Genomic DNA, 23,628 nt, shown 5'->3' on the forward strand with positions numbered 1-23,628 from the left:
GTGGGAGGCCCTTCACCTGGGAGCCCCCGGGGCAGGTGTGGGTGTCTGCCCCTCGGGGGATCTGGGAGCCGGCTGCACAGGCGAGCGCACGGAGGAGGCACCAGGTCCAGAGCGCCTCCTCCCTCCCCGGGGCTCCCAGTGGGGATGCACGGGGACAGACGCTGTGTGAATGGGCCCCAAGTTCCCGCAGCCCCAGAAGCAAGGTGGAGGCTGGGGCCGGCCAGCCGGCAAGTGGCAGCAGCCAGTGAGGCCGTCTGGCTCTGGGAGAGCAATGGGAGGGCAGAGGTTTTATGAGGCCGTGCAACCTTGGGCTTAGGGACCTTGAAGCTGCAAGTGGACGTTCTCACACCTCACGAAGCTCAAGTTTGCGTAGTCATTCATTTGGCCAGCGGGGACCTGGACCTTGGAACAGACTCCGAGAGGCAGAGTGGATAGATGTGGCCGGCTCTGGGGTGTTCCAGCAAAGAGACGGGTGGACGCACCCGCGGGGGGTGAATGGAGGCGTTGAGATCGCTGTTGGCCTGAAGGTTTTGGAACTTTATCATGTTCTGTTGCCGAACAGCTGGGTGACCTTGGGCGGTTACCTGGATCGTGATAATGCCAGCCTCGGCCCCACTCCGGGGTCAGCTGGCTGTGACCTCCGCCACTGCGGCGCCTCTCCTGGTGCCCCCTGCCCTGTCCTGCGGGCTGTGGGGCTGGGGTCTGGTAGAGGGCAGGCCTCGGGGAACGAATGCCCGGCTCAGTCTGCAGATGAGAGTCATGGCTTGTGACCTCTTGAGAAATCGTGGTCCCTCTCCACCCTCCCCAGCCTCTCCAGCCTTTCCACCCTCTCCAGCAATGCAGGGGTTGCTCGTCTTTCAAAGAGGCATGGTGGAGTAGGGGTAGGGTGGGAGCAGGGGACTGAGGGAGGTCCCCTGGAGGTGGGACAGGCAGGGCCGGGCCCTGAGCACCCGGGGAGGTGCTGGTGTTGCATCCCCGATCCATGCATCGGGCATTTCCTGGTGCCGGCGCCTTAGGACGTGGGCAGCCCTCTCCAGGTGGGACTCTGATAGGAGATTTGCTCCTGGTGGCAGATATGACCCCCGCCCCCCCTTCTGTAGGATGTGGGGTGGATATGTTTGTGGGTGCACTTTCCTTGGATGAGGGGCTTCCCACGCACTCGTTGTCCCCAGGATAAGGTGCGGTTGGCGCCTTTCTTGCACGTGCCAGCAACGTTGCTTCTAATTCTGCAGACACCTGTGTGTTTGGGGGGTGCTGCCCATTTCTCGGATTTCACTGATGGGAAAACAGAGGCAGAGATACCGACTGAGGGGGGATGTGGGTCCGGGGCGGGGTGGGGGATGCTGGACTCTCTCTGCCTGTCCCCCAAGCATCCCTCTGGCCCGAGGCTGGCTCTCCTGAAGGCTCCTGGCCGCCCAAACCCTGCTGATTGCTTCTGGCTCACTTTAGCAAGTCACGTGACTTCCCAAGTCTTCCTGGAGCCTCCCTCCTTCTCCTTTGGCCGGACCTTCCAGGGACTCCTGAAAAGTCTTGAACTTTGCCTGCCATGGCTGCGGGGCGCTCTGCGTGCACCACCCCGCCGGACTGTAAGCCGCGGGCGCGCGGGCGGGGAGCCCTGGGTCCGGGGGGCGGGCTGAGGTGGTGGAAACGAACCAACCAGTTTTGCAGGGATCCGGGCCTGAGCCGCCCTCCGCCCCCACCTGCGGCGCGTGGACCCTCGGAGCGGGGGATGGGGGTCCTGGGGGCGCGCGGGGGCAGGTCCCTGAGGCGCGCACGGGGATCCCGGGGGCGCGCGGGGCACGGTCCCGGGAGCGCACGGGGGCGGGTCCCGGGGGCGCGCACGGGGTGTCCCGGGGGCTGCTGGGGAGGTCCCTGGGGCGCACGGGGAGGGGGTTGTGTCCCGGGGGCTCGCCGGAGGTCTCCCGGGTGTGCACGGGGATGCGCGGGGACGTCCCGGGAGCGCGCTGGGTGGGGGTCCCGAGGGCGCACGCGGGGGGGGTCCCGGGGGCGCACGGGGAGGTCCCGGGAGTGCATGGGGGCGCACGGGGGGGGGTGTCCCGTGGGTGCCCAGGGAGGTCCCAGAGGCGCGCGGGGGGGTCCCAGGGGCGCACGGGGAGGTCCCAGGGGTGCACGGGGAGGTCCTGGGGACGCACGGGGGTGCGCGGGGGGGGTCTCGGGGGCTCACGGGGAGGTCCCGGGGGTGCACGGGGGCGCGCAGGGTGTCCCAGGGGTGCACGGGGGCTCGCGGGAGTCCCGGGAGCGCACGGGTAGGTCCCGGGGGTGCACGGGGGCGCGCGGGGAGGTCCCAGGGGTGCACGGGGCGGTCCCGACGGTGCACGGGGGCGCGCGGGGTGTCCCGGGGGCGCACGGGGAGGTCCCAGGGGTGCACGGGGCGGTCCCGGAGGTGCACGGGGGCGCGCGGGGGGAATCCCGGGGGCGCCCGAGAGGTCCCGGGGGTCCTGAGCGCGCACGGGGAGGTCCCGGGGGTGCACGGGGGTCCCGGGGGTGCACGGGGACGCGCGGGGGGGGTCCCGGGGGTGCACGGGGGCGCGCGGGGCCGGGGCGGCCGCGGGGCCTGACCCCGAGGCCAGGCGACTGGTGGCGCTCGCCCGCGCCGCCTGGAGGGGGCCCTGCGGCGGGCGCGGCTGCGAGCGGGGAGGACGGCCGCCCGGCCTGCTGCGCCCATCGCCCCGGGAGCGCCGGCCCAGGTATGGGGAGCGCGGCCGCCCGCTTTGTCTCGGGCCGGGCCCGCCTGCGGGGGGCGGGGGGGCGGCCTCCGCTCCCTGGGGGCCCGAGCCTGCGGGGCGGGGGCGCCGGGGCCTCTCCCAGCGCGGACCGCGGGCCTGTGGGTCCCCGCGGAGGAGCAGGGCGCCCGGCCCGGCCCCGCCACCTGTGGCACGCACCCCCGGGCCGGCACCGCGCGGGGAGGGAGCCCGGGGAGCGGCCTGCGCCCTGGGGCCTGGGCCTGCCTCCCGGAGGCCGCAACCTGGAGGGCGCCCCGCGCCTCACACCGGCCTCGGGGGCGCAGGCCCTGGGCGGCGAGCGCGGGGGCCCCGGAACTCGGGAGGCCGCTCGGGGCGGGGGGGGGGGGGGGGGCCTGAAGGCCTCGCGGCGCTCGTCGCGTTGATGTGCATTGATACCGTATTGATACCGTATTGATAACGTATTGATACCGTATTGATACCGTATTGATACCGATTGATATCTCCTTGCATCCTGAGAACGGCCTCTGGATCAGGCCTTTTGACGTTGGGTGGATTTGATGCGTGCCCACTGCGGTCCCTGAAGCCCCGTGACCCTTGGCTCCCCAAAGAGACTCTTGTCCTTCGATCCCCGCGCTCCAGGGCGCTCTGGGGCGCTCCAGGGCGCTCCAGGGCCCGGGAGGTTATATTTGCAAATCAATCAACAAGTATTAAGAAAGGCGTTTGTGTGGAGAGGCCTGCACGGGGCCGGCAGCTGGAGGGTGGAGGGGAGGCCGGGCTGCCGGAATGAGGGGACCTTTGTGCCCGGGGAACTGGCAGGAGGCCAGACTCCTGACCTCGCAGACCAAGTAATAGTATCTTACTTTGCAATATCGCGCAGTGGCCGGGACCTCAGACGCGAGCCGCGGCCCAAGGACAGGTACTTTCCGAGAGTTTGCTCGCTCTGAATGCTCTGCGTGTGTTGCCTTTGCCTTCCATCCCTCGGAGGGAGCTGGGCTGGGTCATTGCCCCATTTTACGGGCGTGCAAAGGGAGGCAGAGGAAAGACCAGGTATCTCGTCGCAGTTGGTGGAACGGGGTGGTGCAGCCTGGGGGTCCTCGCCCTGACCGAGTGGGTGCGTGTGCTGACCTTCCTCGCCGGGGTGCCGGGGCTAGCCGCCGCCGATGGATTCTTTGCAACCTTCTGAGAAGGTGGAAAAAGTAGGAGCTGCCTGGAACCCCGAGCTCCTGGCTGCAAACCGAGGAGCTTTTACAAAGTGTCGCTCTGGCTTCTAATGGTTTCAAAAGGAGCAACTTGCAAATGTGACCCTGGGAGCTAAAGGTCGCGGGGTCAAATATGTTCCTGCAGAGGATGTTGCTGACTGGGATGGGGGGGGGTGTTAAAAAAAAAAAGACCTGGGAAGAAGGCAAAAAGGCTAGAAAAATGAGGGGAGAGAGTCCTCATGTCTGACCCACCGGCTGGCCCGTTTTACAGATGAGTAAACTGACAAAGAGGGATCTGGGTCAGAGCTCTGGCCAGCGCCCAGGCTCCCGGGCTCCTTCGCCGGGATCAGCCTGGCATAAACAGCCGCATCTTGGGGGAAAGCTTCTGTTCCCTCCCGACACCCGCCCCAGCCCCGGGAGTGCCCGGAGTGGGGACGCGTGGACGGACGTCCCTGCCGGACAACCTGCCAGCTCCGGGCGGGGCTGTTGTGGGTGCCGGCCACCCAGCGGCCACCCAGCGGGCCCATCCGTCGCAGCAGGAGGCTTCCTCAGGGTGGCTCCCAGCCACAGGCTGGGCTCTGGAGAGGCCCTGCTTGGTGGCGGGGCCCCCGAGCGTGCCCCCGGCCGTGGGGCCCAGAAGGTGTGCCCAGCCTGGACTGCGGGCCCCTTCCGGAGGCGCTCTACGCCGGGGTCCCCGTGCACTCGGGGGCCTGAGCCGACATCCCCGGGGAGCCGGCAGGAGCAGCCCGGGTTAGCTGGTCGGTGCAGAAGGTATCTGGTGAAGTCAGAGCTGCGTGGGTCGCTGTCCTCGCCCTCGGGTGTTCTGGGGCCTCTGCATCGCGCTGCGGTGATGGGGGTCCTGGCCCAGCAGGGGATGGTGCCCACGTGCAGCTGGAGCCGGGCCTTGTCACGCTGCCTCCCTGCTTGGAAACACCCGCTCCTCCTAGAGCGTGTCCATCGAGGGCTGCTGCCTCGACTTCCCTTCAGCACAGGAGATGCTGTGACTGCGATACCCCATCCGTCGGGTTCTGAGGGCGAAGGGCCCGGTCCCTCCACCCCACAGCCGTCCAGGGTAGGAAGTCCCTTCTTGGTGTCTCTTCCCTTTCCTATAAAGGCAGGAAACGCGAATCTGCAGGTCCCTACACCTTCCTGTTGCCCCTGCCTGCGAGGACAGGGTTTGCTGAACACCCAGGGCCCCGTGCAGCCCGAGGGGCTCTGCTGCTCCCCTGCGTCTCGCCGCCCCGTCCTCTTGCGCGGTGTCGCCCGTGGGCCTGCTGGTGCCGCCCGGTAGAGTGTTCTGGAACCCCCTCCCCCAGCTGGGGGCTGCCTCTGCTGAATTGGCTGGAGGAGGCCCGGGTGCCCCCCACTGGGGCTGGGACCCTGTGTCACTGTGTCACCCAGTCCTCAGCAGTGGCCCCTACGTGTTTTATAAGAGTTGTTACTTTTTTTTTTATTAAAAAAATTTTTTTTATGTTACTTTTTTTTTTTTTAACAACAATCTACTGACTAGCATCAAAGAATTTTGTCCCGGGTGGGCTAAACTAGGACAAATTAGTTTACGCCCCGGGGAGTCACGGGAACACGCCCTCCACCGAGGTCCCTCCTCCGGCCAGCAGTCCCAGGGTGGGGGGGTTGGGGGGGGTGGGGAGCCTTTGCTCCTGGCCTTTCCGAGGCATTCCGGGCCTTTCCGAGGCATTCCGGGGCTGGGCAGGAAGCCTGGGAGGGCCTGGGAGCGTCCCGGAGCCCAGCCTGGTGACCTTGCACAGTCGACGTGTCCCTTTGACTGCACAGCTGTGCTCACTGCCGCGGCGCTGCTGGACGGCAGCTGACTCGTGCCACCACCACCCCCGCCCCGCGTGGTTTCTGTCTGTATTTCCCCCAAGGTGGGCCCTGCTGCCCCGCGTGCTTCACCGGCTCACCCCTCACCCGTCACGGGGCCGGCAGGTCTGGAGACACACGGGGCCCGGAGCCTGGGGCTGGGTTGGGAACCAGCCCGTCTATGATCCCGAGGCTCCTTCTCGGGGTCACCACGGTTCCTGCGGGGGGCGGGCGAGGTGCCCCCAGCTGGCAGGGTTCCCCCAGCAGCTGCTTCCTCGGACACAGAGCCTGTGTCTGTCCTTGCTTCTCCCTTCCTTCCTCCCCTTGCTCTCCGGGGGTGGGGGTGGGGCTCCCGCCTTCCTCTTCCCTGCTCAGGGGAGATGCTCGAGCTCCCCGTGCCCGGGCAGCCCTGGCTTTGTTCTCCGGACGCATCTGTGGGACCTTGTTCCAGCCTCCTAGCGGGGAGCAGCTGGCGCCCCGGGGCCGGGCTGCCCCGCCCGCACTGCCCTCACCGTTCCCTCACTGCACCCGTGGGCCCCGTCCAGCCATGAGCAGTTGGCCCTGGCCTGGAGCGAAAGCACCCTGAGGGGTGGGAGGCTCAAGACTCGGGCCGCGGCCAGCCAGGGGAGCAGGCAAGTGCTCCAGGCCCCCGGCTCACAGCTGCGGGGCCGCGGGTCGCTATGGGGGGGTGCAGGCCCGCATCTGGCCGGCGAGGTGCCCAGGGCCGGCGGGCCTTTAGCTGGCGGCTGCGTTCTGTGCACATTCCTCCCGGAGCTGGAGCAGCGGCCTGGCTCCTGGGACAAAAGGGCTCCATTGACTCGGTGCCACCCTCCTCCCTCCCCACGGGTGATTCTGGATGCAGATCAAAGGCGAGGTTCGGGCAGCCCACTGGGAGGAAAGAGTGGACTCTGGTGGCCCGAGACCTGGGGTGGAGCCGCCCTTCTGGACCGTGAGCATCCTGGGGCTCCCTGCCTCTGCCCCTGCCCCGGGGCTCACGGGGGTTCGCCCCACCCGCAGCGCTGTGTCGTGTGACCTGGGGGGCTTGCTGGCGGCTTGGGTGACCCTCCCTGCGTGTGTAGCCCGGGGTCCCCGTCGGAACCGCACTTCCTCATTCTCCGAGGTGCTATCTGATCCCCCACGGGGCGGGGTGCGTCTGCCCTGTGATCTGGGACAGGTGTGTTTCCAGTTCATCACTAAAAAGATCTGAGTCGCTGGCGGGCGGGGGTGAGGGCAGGGGGCCTCCTCTCTGCTTAGACTCCGGGGGTGGGGGTGCTGAGCGGGGGAGGGCCCTTGGACGCCAGTGAGGCTGCGTCTTGTGTCCCAGCCCAGGAAGGGATGGGCCATTGGTCATCTGCCTGGCTCAGGGGTCGGAGAAGCTTCCTGGGTAAAGGAGGTCTGAGCCTTGTTTTTTTATTTAATTTTTTTGTGAGAGACACAGAGAGGGAGGCAGAGACCCAGGCAGAGGGAGGAGCAGGCTCCATGCAGGGAGCCCGATGCGGGACTCGATCCTGGGACCCTGGGGTCACGCCCTGGGCCCAAGGCAGGCGCTCCACCGCTGAGCCTCCCAGGCGCTCCAGCTCTGAGCTTCTTCCACTGATTTTTGACTCTCTTGCTCCAAAATAGTTTTCCCATGCTCCCCGCTGGCTGTAGACTTGGAGGAAACAGAAGCTGTTGACCAAGACCCTGGCTGGGCATGTTCACGACTTTCAAGCCTGGGCCAAGAGGTCAAAGAGCACAAACTTTTTTTTTTTTTTAATTGTGCTAAAACACACAGAACATAAAAAAAATTTCCCATTTTAACGTTTTTTGAAGCTTTTTTTGAAGTTGCACTGCAGCCGGGGAGGGAGGAAGTCCCGGGGGCTTTGGGGTGCAGGGCCTGTGGGCAGAGGCCCCGGGCCGTCCAGCAGTACCAAGCACAGTCATGTCCTGCTAGCGCCGTCGCCGTGCATCCCTAAGTCTGTGTCCATCTCGTGAAACTAAAGCACCGAGTCCCCCCCTGCCCCCTCCTTGCTGCACAATTTCCGGCTCTAGGAGAGCGAGACCTCCAGGGACCCGGGTGCGAGTCCTCCAGCGGCCTCGTCGGGGTCGGGTCACACAGTATTTGGCTCCTTCACTGAGCATCACGCTTCCAGGGTCGGTGCCCCGTGGCCGGTGTCGGTGGCCCCCATGTCAAGGCCGAGTATCCTTGTGTATCTGTTGTTGGACTTGGGCTGCTGGGACTAGGATGTGGGGGCTGTACGTCCTTCCGGGCGCCCGGACCTCTGGAAGCTCCCCCGAGCTGGCCCTCGAGAAGCCACGCACGCCTTGTGACCTCCCTGTGTCCGCTCTGCGTCCCTGGGCCCTGGTGCCCATGGGGCGAAAACCAGGCCCGCAGGCCAAGGAGGAGGGAGGCTTCTTACTGAGCTGTTCTGACAGATCCTGTAAACTCTGTGATTAATGGAAGGAGAAAGCAGGAAGACTGTCTCTCATTAAAAAAAAAAAAAAGTCTTCAGGGTTGCTGGGTTTTATTTTCAATTAAAATGGTCTGATTTTGTTTCTGGAGAATGGTTCTAATTTGGAAAAATGGTTCGGTCTGGGAACTGCATGCCGGCGCCCGTGATCTGGGAGCGCAGTTACCGGGTCCCCGTGGCTGCTTTGCGCAGGGATGGGGCGGGAAGGGGGTTGAGTTGAGAAAAAGGAGGCACAGGCCGAGCCGGGGCTTCCCACTTGTCTAACTGGGACCGGTGTCAAAGCCTTCGCTCTCCGTGCTGTTTAACCGGTGGGGTGAGGTCTGCTGCTCATCACTGAACACGGGGCTGGGGGGTGGGGAGGCGCTGAGGACGCCCCTTGGTGACGGCGTGCACTGGGGTCTTCCGGGGACCTGCCAGCCGTCCTTCCCCTGGTCTCTTACCCTTGGAAGGAGCTCAATCCCCAGGAGGCACTTCCTTCCGGGGGACACACACCTGGGGACGGGGACACACACCCGCCACTGCCCCCTGTGCCCTTCCTGACACCCCCGGGCGGCGGGAGTCCCGCCCTCCTCAAGTCCGGGCTTCTCCAAGGACAAGAAGCAAGGCTGCTGCTTTCATTTTTGTGCGATAAGAGCTCGGGGAGGAGCGTGGGGTTAGCTGGGTGCCCGTGGGCGAGGCGCTTGGTCCCCGGGAGTCTCTGTGCCGCCCCCGAGGCTGTGGTTCCAGGCCCACCCAGGGACGTTCTAGAAGCTTCCTCGCCGGAGGGAGGGGCGTGCACACACGTGTCCCCAGGGCTTCCACAGGCTTCCCGAGGCCACCACGTCCTGTTTTTGGAATTTTGGAAGGTTCGCCTTGCATTCGACTGCGTAGTCGGACGAGGCCGCTGACGCGTCCACGGGACTGGAGGGTCTCGTCCACTGTGATGCTCTTGGAAAGCAGCCACACTCCAAGCTGTCGTTTTACTGAAAGCCGTCAGTCAGTGCCCGCTAGGGATCCACGCAGGCCCCCGGACAAGGGCGCAGACGCTTTCCTCTGCTCGGAGCACAGAGGAATGTTCTTTCTGGACAGAGGCAGAGGTGGGCCTTCCAGCAGCCCACGCCGTGCGGGCGGCCACAATCCTTTCCTTTGTCTGACGCTCAGAATGGATCCAGTGTCGACGCACAGTCACCAGGACGTGAGAGCTCGTGTCTCATAGTTAAACGGGGGTTTGTTCTCGGAAAAGTGCCAGGCACCCGGCAAAGCCCTGTGGGGATGAGAGCGGCCCGTCCTGCGAACGGGCGTTGTGTCCAGCCGGCCCAAGGTCACGTTCACAGCATCCTTTCTCTGGGACTGTGCATGTGAAAAAAAAAAAAAAAACAAACAACCAAAAAACCCAAACCGTCCAGATTCTGGAGAGATACTAACCTTCGCGGTGCGGTACATGTGGTGCCACAGCCTCCGCCTGCCATCGTGAGGGGGATGCAGCAGGTGAGGTGACGGCAAGGGGCTGGCCTTGCTCGCAGGCCACACGGCATCCACCCGGCCCAGCCCGGCCCGTCTGCCCCAGAAATGGACATCAGGCGCCTGGAGGGCCGAGGTGTGACTCCACCCCCTGCCTGTTTCCTTAATGCGCTCTTCTGGCCCCGGCCTGATGCATGACAGGTGTGGCCGAGGACGCGCCAGAAGGGCTCTGGGAGGACCGCCGGGTCCCCGGGTGCTCTTCACCGTCGCCGTGCTGCAGGAAGGGGGCAGCTTGGGGCTGGGTCAGCCTGGAGGCGGCAGGGCAGGGCTTGCAGGCCCCGGCGCCAGGAGGGAGGGTCAGAGGCAGAGGGAGGAGCTGCTGAGCAGGGAGCCTGAGTTGGGCTCAGGACCTGAGCCGAGGACAGATGCTCAGCCCACGGAGCCACCTGGGTGCCCTTCCTGTCTGTATTCCTAACGAGGTGCATGCACTGACCCCCTGACAGGTGTTGAACCATCCTTGCATTCAAGGCACGAGTCTCACTCCATCATGGTAAAGATTCTTTTATTTATTTATTTATTTATTTATTTATTTATTTATTTATTTATAAAGATTATATTTATTTATTCAGAGAGAGAGAGAGGCAGAGACACAGGCAGAGATCCAAGAAGCAGGATCCATGAAGGGAGCCCGATGTGGGACTTGATCTCAGGACCCCAGGATCACGCCCTGGGCTGGAAGGGAGACGCTTAACTGCTGAGCCACCCAGGCGTCCCTATTTTATTTTTTTTTAAAGATTTTATCTATCATGAGAGACACAGAGAGAGGCAGAGACACAGGCAGAGGGAGAAGCAGGCTTTACGCAGGGAGCCTGACGCGGGACTCGATCCCAGGACCCCAGGGTCATGGTCTGAGCCCAAGGCAGACGCTCAGCCGCTGAGCCCCCGGGTGTCCCTCCTGTTGCATGTATATCCGCTCTCATCTTTATTATTTCTTTCCTTCTACGAACTGTGTCTGCGCGCATCCCTGTGCGTGCGTCTGCGTGCTGCGGATCCCCAGAATGGAAGCCTGGGGCCTGGGCTTTGGTCGGCGCGCCCCTATTCCTTTTCCCCGTTGTCACGCTCACCGTGCAGAGGGCTTCGGGGTGACAGGCCAGGGCGGGGGTGGGGGCGGGGGGCCGAGGGGGGCCGAGGGGAAGGGGCACCCGCCCGCACCCTGCCCACCTGAAAGGCCGCCTGCGTGGCCCTGAGTGCGCCCTCCCCTCGACGGGCGAGCAGAGGCCTCCTGTTGCTGCGTCGCCCTGCAGCCAGGCGCTTGGTGTTCACGTCGTATTTCCACCTGTGGACTTGTCCTTGGGCTCACCCTTCCTTGTCCGTGGGATGCACCCCTGCACGGGGGGGCTGGGGACACGGTGCCACCCATTGGCCCCGTGGGCTCCGGGTCCTTCCAGCCGTCGTGGAACACAGCGGGGTCACCCCTTCGTGCCGGGTGCTCCCCCCGGACCCCCCCAACTGTGCTGGCGGGGCTGGAGGGCCAGGAATGTGGACACGTTTGTGGTTCTCCATGCAGGTGGACATAGGGCCGCATCACGTTCCCAGTGGGACCCCAGCTAGGCGCTGGCTGTCCCCGGGAGGTCCTGGCTGTGCCCCGAACGGAGGGCCCGTCTGTCCCCGTGCCTGCCGCCCCGGCTGTCCCCGTGCCCGCCACCCCGGCTGTCCCCATGCCCACCGCCCCGGCTCCCACACCCTCTGACCCCCGAGCGCCGTGTCGATGCCCCATCCCGGCCTGTGTCTTGCCCTGGGCACCGTCCCCACCGGGTGCGGCACCAGCTTCGTTGTCTCTGGCCAGCGCACGCGCACATCCGTCCCCGTCCGTCCTCTGGGTCTTTGTCCCGGGGCAGCCGGAGAAACCTTTTTGGGCATCTTGAGCCACATCTCAGCGCTCCTTTGCTCAGAACCTTCCAAGGGTCCCGTTTCTTTTCTTTTCTTTTCTTTTCTTTTTTTTTTTTTAAAGATTTATTCATTCATTCAGAGAGAGCGAGGAGAGAGGCAGAGACACAGGCAGAGGGAGAAGCAGGCTCCATGCAGGGAGCCCGACATGGGACTCCATCCCGGGTCCCCAGGACCACACCCCGTGCTGCAGGCGGCGCTAAACCGCTGAGCCACCGGGGCTGCCCAAGGGTCCCGTTTCTGTCTGGGGCCGAGTCTGAGCGAGCTCTGCTGGGCATTTGGGGGGTGAAGTGTCCCCTGAAATGGAACGGAGACTGAGGCACGGGGGTGCCCTGCGGGGGGAGCTGTGCCCCTAGACTGAGGCGTGTGTGGGGCGCCGGCCCATCCCACGCAATGACCCCGGGTGGGATGTGAGGCAGTCGTAAGGACCTGAGGGAGGTCCAGGAGGCTCGAGGAGGAGTGGGCTCAGGAGGGGGGCGGTTTTCCACCAGGCGTCGGGTGAGGCCTTGGCGAGGGTGCGGTACTGTGGCAGACATCTGAGGTCACAGGCGCGAGAAGAGCACGTGCAAATGTCCTGGGGCAGCAGCTGCCCGGCAGGCTACAGACGAGCAGGGAGGCAGACAGGCCCCAGTGGGCAGGGTCGGCCTCAGGGGGCCTGTGGGCCTGGGATCAGAGGTCTCGGGTGCCGAGTGTCGTCACGGCCTGGTCCCTGGCGGCCTGCAGATGCCAGGATGGTCAGCTGGGGACGGGGGCCAGGCCTCCTCTGCAGTTTTGTAGGCGTGGGACGGGGGTGGGGTGGGGTGGAGGTTGGCTCTGGGTGAGCCGTGGAGACGGGTGGGAGGAGCGTGTCCGCGGAGGTCATCCCCAGTTCTGGCCCGGAGGGTGGAGGGTCACGTCGCCTTGGGGCACAGCCCGGGGAGGTGAGCAGCGGGGACTCCCAGAGCTCAGGGGTTCAGGAAGAGGGGGCGAGAAGGGGCTGGAGGAGGCTGGGGTGGGGGGGCTGGGTGGGGGAGGCCGGGTTGGGCGCTGCAGCTGGGCCGAGCATGCGCAGGACGGCCCAGGACGGGCTTGGGGCCAGGGCCAGGGGCCTCCACGGGTGGCGAGGGCCTGTCTGGCAAGAGGGCAGGAGGCCGCAGGCAGGTGCTGGTGGGGCTGTGGCTGTGGCCGGGGTGGCCCGGGACCGCTGGGCACTTGCTGGGGATGGTTACCAGGGGTCGTGGGCCAACGACACAATGGGGGAGACAGCAACTGCGGCCTCAAGGGGATCAGGCAGTGGGCTGTTGGGAGCCCCTGGGCTGAGGAGGGCGTCCGGGTGCGGGGTGGCCTGCAGCGGGAGATGGGAGACAGTGGCTCTGCACGCAGGGTGCCGACCAACCATGTGGGTGCCAGGCTGTCAGAGGAATGGGGGGGGGGATGCAGCACCCTCCTGGGGAGGGTCCCTGAGGGCTACACCCGGTGCTCCTTGCAGGTGGTGACCTGGGCTTGTGCCTCTGTCCCTCCCCTTCCTGACCTGGTGCGGAGCAGGTGCAGGTGTGGACCCGGCCAGAAGGGGTCCCTGTGGCCCTGGGCTCCTGGGGGGGGGGGGAGGGGGGGGACAGCCCCCGGGTGTCCTCCTGGCCGTGTGGTCCCGCCCCCAAGGTGAGAGCCTGCCGCCCAGAGGGCCCTGGAGCCAGTGCTCCCAGCAGCGCCAGAGGTGGCCTAGTGCCGCCGCCCCGAGTGGCTCCATCCCTGCCCAGCGAGGGCCCCTCTGGCCCCGGGACGTGGCCTCCCCTCCTCCCGCGGCGTCACCGCAGGCCCCTGTCTCCCCTGCCCCGGCCCCGACCCTCCGCCACGAGCCCCCACTGCCCCATTTCCAGCAGGGTCAAGCCTCACCCTGAGCCGGGCACACGGCGCCACCGGGACCACATCCCCGTGGGTGCCACCGTCCCTGCGTCCCTCCCACACTGTAAACCGGGGTATGATGGTGGGCGGGGAACGGTGGCCGTGAATCAGTGTCGCTCGGCTAATTGGATCTCAAAGGGCAGCAGATAGGAGGCCGCAGGCCCCAAGGCTCGGCCCGGGTGTGACCGCAGGGAGTGGCCTCCGTCGCCGCCGCCTTCAGACCTGGCGTCTGTCTGTGTTGACTCACTCCCCCCACCCCGGGCTGCTGCGCACAGGGTGCCCCAGCTACAGGGTGACGAGGGCGGGCAGTGCCGCCTGTGCGGGGCCGGGGGATGCCCGGGACACCTGCGGTGCTGCTCCTGCGGGATGGGCATGGACTGAGACGCTGCAGAAGCCCTGAGCTGACTTGGAAGGAGGGTGAAGACGATGGCGGATCTAGCGCAACAACATACTCTCTAACTTCTGAGTTTGTATGTTTGGAAGCTCAAGCCCAGAACGTATATGGCCTCTTTCATTTTTAATTTAAAAAAAAAATATTTTTTTTAAGAGAGAGAATGGAGGGGGTGCAGCAGCAGGAGGGGGGGAATCTTAGCCAGACACCACACTGACTGTGGAGCCCCAGGTGGGATTCGATCTCAGGACTCTGAGATCCTGACTTGAGCCGAAATCAAGAGCCAGTGGAACCACCCGGGTGCCCCGGCCCGTGTTCAGCCTTCAGGGGAGGTCAGCGAGGCCACTTGTTCTGAGGCTGGACCGGACAAGAACTCTCCTGACCTTCACTTTTGCTTTTCTGAGATCGAGGTATAATCGGGGTACGACACTCTGCCAGTTTCAGGCGTGCAACACGGCGCTCCGCAGGCGTGCGCAGGCAGTGGGGTCAACGTCGGCCGCCACTGGGGCGTCGCCCCGTCACCCACCCCTGGCCGCCCTCGGCTCTACGTCGGTTGCCGTGTGTCCGGCGGGCCGGGCAGCGTGTGGGGCGCTTGGGGGTCGCGGCCTGCGCTCAGAGTCCCCGTCCCGGGGCCCGAGGCACGAGGTCCTGCCAGGTGTGTGGCCGAGGGCGGCGCCGGCCTGCTGGTCCCACGGACGTCCCGTCCCTGGACAGAGAATTTGCTGTTTCCCTTTTCTGGGTTGCAGCGGCCGTGACCGTGGGTGGCAGCGGCTCAGCGGGGGAAGCAGGCGCGTTCGGGGGCCGCGCCTTCCGGGGCCAACCTCACAGGGACTTTTGGGGGCTGGTGGTGTTGATGAAACCGGTTACTAAGAAACCTGTAGCCGCACAGCGCAGAGCAGGGCGGCCCCCACCTGCGGGGCTGGTGCATTTGCTCAGGAAAGGGGTGGCGCAGCTGCTGGCCTGTCCTCGTGGACACGGCGTGGACCGGAGGCCAGGGCACTCGGCCTCGGGCTGCCGGGCTCCTCCTTCTCAGTGGGGTTCCCCGGGGATCCCGCCCCTGGACCGTCTTGGTGCAGGGGAAGGGAAACCCGCGTATGTGGTCTGGGCCTGCGCCTGCGCCCCTCCTGCAGCTGGTCTCCTGGGGGGGCACCCCACTGCTGGGGTCGGGGTTCACGCTCGCCGGGTGAAGGAAGTGCCGGGTGCCAGCTGGGGCTGCAGGCAGGTAAGATGCACCCCACGGGGTTTGCCTGTGGCTTTGAGGTTTGCACTTGGGGCCGTGGGGCCCACTTGGCAGGAACCTCTCGAGGCTCTGCCCCCGACCCCGGCGGCCGTCTTCTCTGTCCGCACGCCCTGGTGCTGCCCCCGGCTCCCTGGCTCGGGCAGGTGGAGCAGCGAAGACCCCTCCTCTGTGGTCCTGTGCCGACCCTGCTGTGCCCCGGGAGCACAGTCCATCCTCTGCGGGACGGGCCTCACTTTTTTCCTGGGGTCTCGTGCAGCCAGAAGCCAGGGGTGGGCGGCTGCGGCCTCATGCGGGGCAGGTGGGCTGTGGTGAGAGCCCGTCCCGGCCTCGGGGTTCCCCAGGGAGCCCCAGACCCCGCTGCGAGGGGGCCAGAGGGTGAGCGGAGGCAGGCTGACAGCATGGGTAAGCAGCAAAGCGGATTTTTTTCATTCCTGCCCAGTGTTTATTACCCGCGCTCCGTTTGTGTGCGGAAAACCCCAGACAAAGGTTCGATCCTGCAGACTGAGGCCCAGACGCACGGCCACGCTGCGGGGTCGGGCCCCGGGATGAGGCGGCTTGGATGTGGGCTGGCGAGCCGCAGAGGGGCGTCACTCAGCAGGGGCAGGGAGGTGTAGGGGAAACAGGACCCCGAAGTGTCTGCAAAGCCAAAGCCTGAATCCGCCTTGGAAAGACGAACAGCAGTGAAGGAACCTCAGAAATGCGAGCGTGGGGAGCAAGGTGCCCGGCGACGGGAGTGGGACTCGGGGTGTCACCCCCCGATGGGTTGGCCGGTTGGCGTTCCTGCGGCTGGAGGCCAACGGGCCCCTGCTGCTCCCTGCAGACGCAGGGGGATGGATGCTGCGCGCCAGACCCGGAGAGGTTAATTCTGGCCTGGAAGCCGCTGGAATTTGCACATGTGTTAGCCATAAAGGCTTTGCTGTCGCCCACCCGGCGGCTCCCGGGCTAAGGCATTGGAGTTTCGCGTGGAATCAGGGATGGGAAGCCCGAGCAAGGGCCGGGGTGGCCAGGTCATGGGGGCTCCCCGCCTTCCGCTCCCCCTCCTGGTGGCCCCGCGCGGTCAGGCCGCCCTTCCTCGCCCCGGGAGGAGAGCCGCGTCCCCTTGGTCCTGTGGGGCTCTGGCCGTGGGCGTCCCCGCACCCCCGCCCGGCTTCCTTCGGGCTAAGTGACCCGTCCTCCGCCGTCTCGCTGGCACCCTGGCTCCCACCCTGCGGGGTTTCCCCTTCCCTGCAAGAACCCAGGGCCACAGCACAGAACGGGACGGGATTTTCCAGCAGCTGGAAGGCCCTGAGGATGGGGCGGGGTACAGAGAGCCCCCAGGCTGTGCAAGGGCCCTAACCCTTTGCTCCCGGCCTGCCGGGACCCTCACCCCTCTCCGGCAAGGAGGGCTCCCCGGTTTCCTTGGTTGAAGGGGCAAACTGGAGAAAAAGACTTTCCACTTTGGGATTTTCCTTTTTTTTTTTTTAAGATTTTATTTATTTATTCATGAGAGAGACAGAGAGAGGCAGAGGCGTAGGCAGAGGGAGAAGCAGGCTCCATGCAGGGACCGGATACGGGACTTGATCCCGGGACCCCGGGGTCATGGCCTGAGCTCGCTCCACTGCCGAGTGCCCCCCCCTGGCCCCGAGGCCTCAGCCGCAGGCACGCAGACCCCCCAGCAGAGGCGAGGGGAGCACGTGGAAGCAGGGGCCCGGCCTGCCCTGCCCGCGTGCCCGGAGGCCGCTGTCTCCACTTCCCAGCTGCTGAGAAGCCTGAGCCTCCTCCGGGCTGCGGGCGGGTAGGCGGGCGGGGGAGGGAAGCTAATTCGTGTCAGATGGAGGGGCGCAGGGGGGCCGTGCTCGCTCGCCTGGCTTTTGTTTCCGGCCTCTGACTCCTGACGGTGCCGTGGCCGTGGGAGGCCACGGGGAGGCTGCTGCGCCCCTGCCCCCTGCCCGTCTCTGGTCGCGCTTGGCGGGAACTCCTGCAGAGGGAGAGGGGCTCAGCGCCCGCCAACTGAGGGGCTCCTGCCGGGCCGGCCATGCGGCTGCGCGCCCTGACCTCGGGGCCGCCTGGAGGCTGCGCTCACCGGGCCCGGCCGCGCCGGCACCCGCGCCGGGTGAGTGGGTGCGAGCCGTGGGTGTGCGGGGGGGGGGGGGGGTGGGGGGGGCGGGAGCTGGGGAGCCGGGTCTCTGGGAGCCAAGAGCTTTTGGGCCAGGGCACCTGCGAGTGTGCCCTTGTCGGTGCACATTGGCGTGTTTCTGTGCACGTGGGCGCCTTGCATGGCCCTCAGGGGGTCGAGGCGGGAGGCCGGCGCCCTGGGGAGCGCACATGGGGGACAGTCGGGGGGCCAGCTGTCCGATGCAAGTGCCATTTGAACACTCTCCCTGGACTCCTTTCCTGGGGTGGGAGTGGGACGCTGGCCGCAGCCCAGATTCCCCCCAAGGGAGGGGGCCCCCAGCCTGCTGGTGCTGGGGCTGTGCCGACTGCCTCACCAGGGCCACGCCGCCCTCCTGGTCCAGGAGACGCCCCAGGCCCCGCTGGCTCCAGCAGCCGTCCATCTGAGCCTGGTAATTGGGCATTTATTACATTTTTTCTCCTGGAAACTTGTAAGGTTCTGAGAAATGAAAAGTCGCAGCAGCGGCTACTTCCCGTCACTGTGGCCGCCCCGCGCGCGCGGGTGTTCGGCGTCAGGGCCCGACACTATTGCCGGGAGCCTGGGGACAGTGTGTGGTGGTGGAGGGCGTCCACGCCTGTGTCCTCCGCTGCCGGCGGCCGGACGGCCCAGTGGGCATCGTCCCGGAGGCGCGGGGGCCCCTGTGTCCGTGCATGGAGGTTGGTCTGTGTTTTTGGCCGGGGTCCGCCCCTGGGAATGACACCTGCGGTTTCCCGGCCCCGGAGGTCATGCCTAAATCCTCTCTCCCAGGCCCGGATTCTGCTGATTTGGCCTTTGTGGGGGTCGCTGTTGTGCGCCGTGACTGCACCCGGGGGACCCACGGAGAGTTCTGTGGAGAGTTCTGTGCAGCTTCGCATTCCGCAGCGCACAGCAGAGCCTTACCCGCGGGCGCACGGGGAGCTTTCCCTTTGCTCCATTTTGCAGAGACTTTTTTTTCCTTCTATAAAGGGACCTCACGGTCAAGACGGGCGCTGATGACTGGGTGCCCCTCGGGGAGTCCCCGGGGAATGGGCAGCCCCGCGCGCTGCCCTTCCAACTGTCTGCTCCTAACAATTAAATGCAATTTAGATTCCTGAACTGAGCCTGCCCAAGGCCCCGCCTCGCAGCTCCCGCCCCCGGCACGCTGCGGCCCCACCTCCCCGGAGCAAGGAGCAAGGAGCGCGGCATCAGGTGAGAACAAAGGCCGGCTAATCCCGCCGGCTCACCTCACACCGGGGATGTTCTGTGCGGGTGACGCGGGAGCAGAGGCCGGGGCTCAGGGATGGGCCCGCCCGGCTCAGCGCCTCTCTGGGGAGCCTGCAGCCTTCTAGCCGCGGCCCAGCGGGCAGGAAAGCCGCGGAACACAGTGCCTCTTTCTCCCTGGGTGGAATAAAGGTATTTGGAAGGAATAAAAGGTCCCAGTGTCCCCCAGTTGGCCCACTGACTGGGGCTGATTCATGCCTCGTTAACAAATGGTAATTGAGGGTCCAAGGCCCACTGTCTGCAGGCGCTGTGCAGGGGCTGGGGACGCGGGGGAGAGCCCTGTGCCCCGCGATGGAGCCCACACGGGAGAGAAGGCACAGAAGCCACCCTGACATGCGGGGGAAGGGATGTGCCAGCTGGGGCACGGCCACGAGGACTGTATTTTGAGATGTCTGAATGCCTGCTCCTGTCTGAGCGCAAGCCGGGGGGAGACGGGGCCCGAGCCCACAGCCTTGGACTTCGGCCGTGTGGTTTCGGTTTTGCGTCCTCCCGTCCATGTTTGTGGGACTGGGGTGGTCATGGTTACGCACACAAGGGCCCTGCCGAGGTCCCGGGTTTCACAGTGGGAGCACCGAGGTCCCTGTCTTGCAGGCACTGGGGGGCTCTCAAAGAGTTCAGTCTCCGTAATGAGCAGGTGATTGGGTGCCTTCTGTTTACGCAGGGTGGGTCCTTCTGGTGTGGTCCACGACGTAGTGGTGGCACCCAGTCCTGGCTGCAGGTTGGCATCATGGGGTGAGTTTGGAAAAAAAAATGTGTACTCTGGCCCCATCTCCAGATGGTCTGTCTTAACTGGGTGGGGTGGGGTTTACACAGAGTGGTTTCAAAAGCTGAGCAAATGGGCAGCCCGGGGGGCTCCTTCGGCCCAGGGCGTGACCCAAGGGTCCCAGGATCGAGTCCTACATCCAGCTCCCTGCATGGAGCCTGCTTCTCCCTCTGCCTGTGTCTCTGCCTGTCATGAATAAATAAATAAATAAAATGTTTAAAAAAAAAAAAAGCTGACCTGGTGATTCCTGCGGCTGCTGGTGCGCACGACTGGTACCTGGTATCTATAGTATTTGGTCATTTACAGTAGCTCTGTTCCTAGGCGGGATGGGAAGTATCCTTTGGGTCCCCAAGTCCCTAGGCACGTGCCCGGGGCCCCGGAGCGTGCACTGCAAGCAGCAGAACCTGCATCCTGCTTGGTGCACGACACTGCCCCCTTAGGCTTGACAAGATCAGCAAAAACACCACAAGATGCCTGAGGATTCGACAAGACTGCAGAGGAACTGGGAGTGGTGAGGTGGAATGTGGGGACCTGTAAGCTGCCTGCACTCCAGACAGCTGGAATAGCAGGGAAGACTGGAGCAGCCAGAGCAGCTGCCCACATGGGAATCCCCCCTCGGCCGGTTCCAGGCCCTTATAAGGCCAACCGGGGGATGGTAGCTGTGAGCGGTTAGGCTGTGGGTCAGGGAGTAAGGGGTCCTGGTCTGAAACCATCGAGTTGTGCATGTAAGCACGTGCAATTTTCAAAGTTGTTTTGGCTGTTCTTAGTGCTTTGAATGTAAACATGAATTTTAGAACCCATTTGCCGATTTATTTATTATTTAAAAAAAAATCCTGCTGGGATCTCCATTGGGATGGTGTGGAATCTGTAGGTTGTACGGAAGAACTGCATCTTGACTCGAGTGAGGCTTACCATCCATGAACATGGTATATCCCTCCGTTCTGTCTCCAGGTCTTCCTCACTTTCTTTCTGAAATGGCTTGTGTTTTTTTTTTTTTAATATATGGTTAGGTGAGAATGTTTTTTTTTATTTTTATGTATTTTTAAAGAATTTTTAAAGATTTTTATTTATTTATTAGAGACAGAAATAAAGAGAGAGACAGGCAGAGGGAGAAGCAGGCTCTGTGCAGGGAGCCCGACGTGGGACTCGATCCTGGGTCTCCAGGATCACGCCCTGGGCCGAAGGCAGGCGCTGAACCGCTGAGCCACCTGGGCTGCCCTGGTTTGTGGTTTGTTTTCTTTTTTTTTTATCTTTTAGGTGTTTCACGTCTTTTGTTAGATTTACTCCTAAGACTTAATGTTTTTGATGATACTATAAATGGTAATATTCTTTGAGTTTCAGTTTCTGAATGTGCATTGCTAGGAAGTAGTTTGTACATCCAGTGAACTCCTGTCCTTCAACTTGGCTAAACTTCTTTGTTAGTTCTAGAGGGTTTTTTGTACATTTCATAACTTTTTTTTGTTTGTTTTTATAGACAGTGGTGTCTGTGACTAAGGACAGTTTCACTTCTTCCTTTGCAAACTGGATACTTTTTATTTATTTTTCTTGCCCAGATGCACTGGTTAGTGTTAAATAGAAATGTTCATTGCAGACATCTGTGCCTCATTCCAGAGCTTAAAGGGAAAGCATTCAGTCTGTTGTTGTTAATTTGGGGTTTGCTATAGGTTTTATCGAGTTGAGGAACCCTTTCTCTATTTTGATTTGAGAGTGTTTATCAGAAAGTGTATGTTGGATTTTGTCAGAATTTTTTTTTTCTTTTTCCTGATTAATTGAAAGATTGTGTAGGTTTCTTTTTTAGTTTATTGTTTGGTATTTGAATGTTAAACCAACTTTGCCCCCCTGGGATAAATCCTGTTTGCTATGATGTATTATTTAGAAGTGTGTTGTTGGGGGCACTTGGGAGGCTCAGTGGTTGAGTGTTTGCCCTCGGCTCAGGTTGTGATCCTGGGGTCCTGGGATCCAGTCCCCCAGTGGGCTCCCCGCAGGGAGCCTGCTTCTCCCTCTGCCTGTGTCTCTGCCTTTCTCTTCTCTCATGAATAAATAATAATAAAAAAATTATAAATGTGTTTAGTTTCCAAAAACTTGGGAATTTTATGGAGATCTTTTATTTATGGTTTCTAATATAATCCCGTTGTGATTGGATAATATATTTAGTATGGTTTGAATGCTTTTAAATTTATTTAGACTTAAAAAAATTATTTAGACGTGTTTTATGTCCTAGACTGTGGTCTGCCTCATTAAACATTCCATGTGTGCTTGAAAAGGACGTGTATTCTGTTGCTGTTGGGTCAGATAGTCTATCAGTGTCAATTAGGTCAGGTCTTTTGAGAATGTTATGTATCTTTGGTTATTTCCTGCAATAACTATCAATTGTTATTATTGATAAAAATAATTATTAGTGATTGAGAACGGGTCTATTAGCTTGTTGGGGCTGCTGTAACAAAATACTGTGGACTGCAGGACTTAAGTGCAGTAATTTATTTTCTTACAGTTCTGAAGGCTGGGAGTCCAGGATCAAGGTGCTGACAGCCTTGGTTTTTCTGAGGCCTTTTTCCTTGGTTTTTAGATGACTGTCTTCTCACTGACTCCTCAAATGGACTTTTCTCAGTGTGCAAGCCTCCCCACCTCCCCGCCCGTATCTCTTCCTCTTCTTGTAAGGGCAGCAGTCCTACTGGAGTAGGATCCCACCCTTATGACCATGTTTGACCTTATTCACCAGTTTAAAATGTCCCATCTCTACATACAGTCATATTCAGGGTTAAGGCTTTTTTAACGTATGAATTTCATGAGAGCACAGTTCAGTCTAAAAGAGAGAGAAACAGTTTCCTTTTTTTTTTGTATTTTTTTATTGGAGTTTGATTTGCCAACATATAGTATAACACCCAGTGCTCATCCAGTCAAGTGCTGCTGTCAGTGCCCGTCACCAAAGAAATAAGATTCTGACAATATTTACACATTTGTCTATTTATGTCTTTGCAATTCTATCATTTCTTGCTTTATGGATTTTGAAAGTATTGTTAATAGGTGCATAAATGTTTAGGATTATATGTTCTCTTAATGCATATACCCTCTTATTGTGAAATCCCTTTCTTTATCAATAGTAACATTCTTTAACCTGGAATTGACTCTGTTTGATATTAATATAGCCACTCCAGCTTTCATTTAACATTACCCTTGTATGTTTTCTCTGTCTTGTCTTTATTTTATTTTATTTTTTTTAAAGAGAGACACACACAGAGAGGCAGAGACACAGGCAGAGGGAAAAGCAGGCTCCCTGCAGGGAGCCTGATACAGAACTCGATCCCAGGACCTCAGGATCATGACCTGAGCCAAAGGCAGATGTTCAACTGCTGAGCCACCCAGGCATCCCTGTCTTTTCACTTTTTAAAAGAATATAATCTGACAACCATTGCCTTTGAGTTAAGGCATCTAAACTATGTACATAATGTGACTACTAATACAGTTAGATTTAAATCATCAATTTGCTGTTTGTTTTGTTTCTTTTACCTAGCCTTTGCTCTGCTTTCTCTTTTCTGCCATGTTTAGATTAGTTGAACTTTTATTTACTTTAATTTTTTATTTTAAAAACTTTTATTTTTAAGTGATCTCTACACCCAATGTGGGGCTTGAACTCAGGGCCGGAGATCAAGGGTCTTGTGCTCCACTGACTAAATTAGTTGAAATTTTAAAAAATAATTTCATTTTCTCTCCTTTGTTGGATTATTACCTATCACTCATTATTTTAGTAGTTGCTTTGAGATTTATAGTACATATCCCTAGTTTCTCACAGTCTGCTTCACATGAGAGTGTATGACTTCATGAATAGTATGAGAGCCTTGCAGTAGAACCTACATTTCTTTTTTCCTGAGCTTTGTACTGCTTTTCTTTGTTTTTTAATATTTTATTTTATTTGAGAAAGAGAGAGAGAGAGAAAGCAAGCACGAATGGCGGACAGAGGCAGAGGGAAAGGGAGAAGCAGATTCCTCGCTGAGCAGGGAGCTCAACACGGGGCTTGATTCCAGGACCCTGAGATCATGATCCATCCCGAAGGCAGACGTTTAACTGACTGAGCTACCCAGGTGCCCCTGTGCTGTTTTATCAGAAATTTTAGTTTTACGTCTGTTGAAGCTCACATTACATCACTATTAGTTTTTTTTTTATTAAACAGTTAATTATCTTGTAGTGAGTTTTCAATATAAAAGAAAGTATTACGTATTTATCCACATACTTAACATTTCTGGTGCTGTTCCTTCTGTGTAAAGCGGTCTTTCCACTTGTGATCACTTTCCTTGCACTCAGACTATGTTTAACTTGTAGTAGGTGTCATCTGGGGATGGATGTGTTTCAGCTTTTGCGTATCATAAGAATTTTAAAATTCACTTTACTTTTTGAATGCTGTTTTT

The 23,628-nt window shown here is 61.0% G+C and overlaps 1 long non-coding RNA gene across 3 annotated transcripts in view; it reads left to right on the forward strand.

Moving 5' to 3' along the window:
• The first annotated feature begins 1,361 nt into the window (after nucleotides 1-1,361).
• LOC140617947 (uncharacterized) overlaps nucleotides 1,362-23,628 on the forward strand; it is a 69,386-nt gene continuing 47,119 nt past the window's right edge. The window contains exons 1-2 of one of the 3 annotated variants that reach the window (XR_012018098.1): nucleotides 17,362-18,390; nucleotides 19,124-19,194. This is a non-coding gene — a long non-coding RNA (uncharacterized lncRNA). Of the gene's footprint in view, nucleotides 1,587-2,623; nucleotides 2,709-17,361; nucleotides 18,391-19,123; nucleotides 19,195-23,628 lie in introns of those variants that run through there. The other 2 variants (XR_012018096.1, XR_012018097.1) reach the window with 2 other exon arrangements.

The sequence above is a fragment of the Canis lupus genome, chromosome 26 (genome assembly GCF_048164855.1).
Source record: "Canis lupus baileyi chromosome 26, mCanLup2.hap1, whole genome shotgun sequence".
NCBI classification, from domain to species: Eukaryota; Metazoa; Chordata; class Mammalia; order Carnivora; family Canidae; genus Canis; species Canis lupus.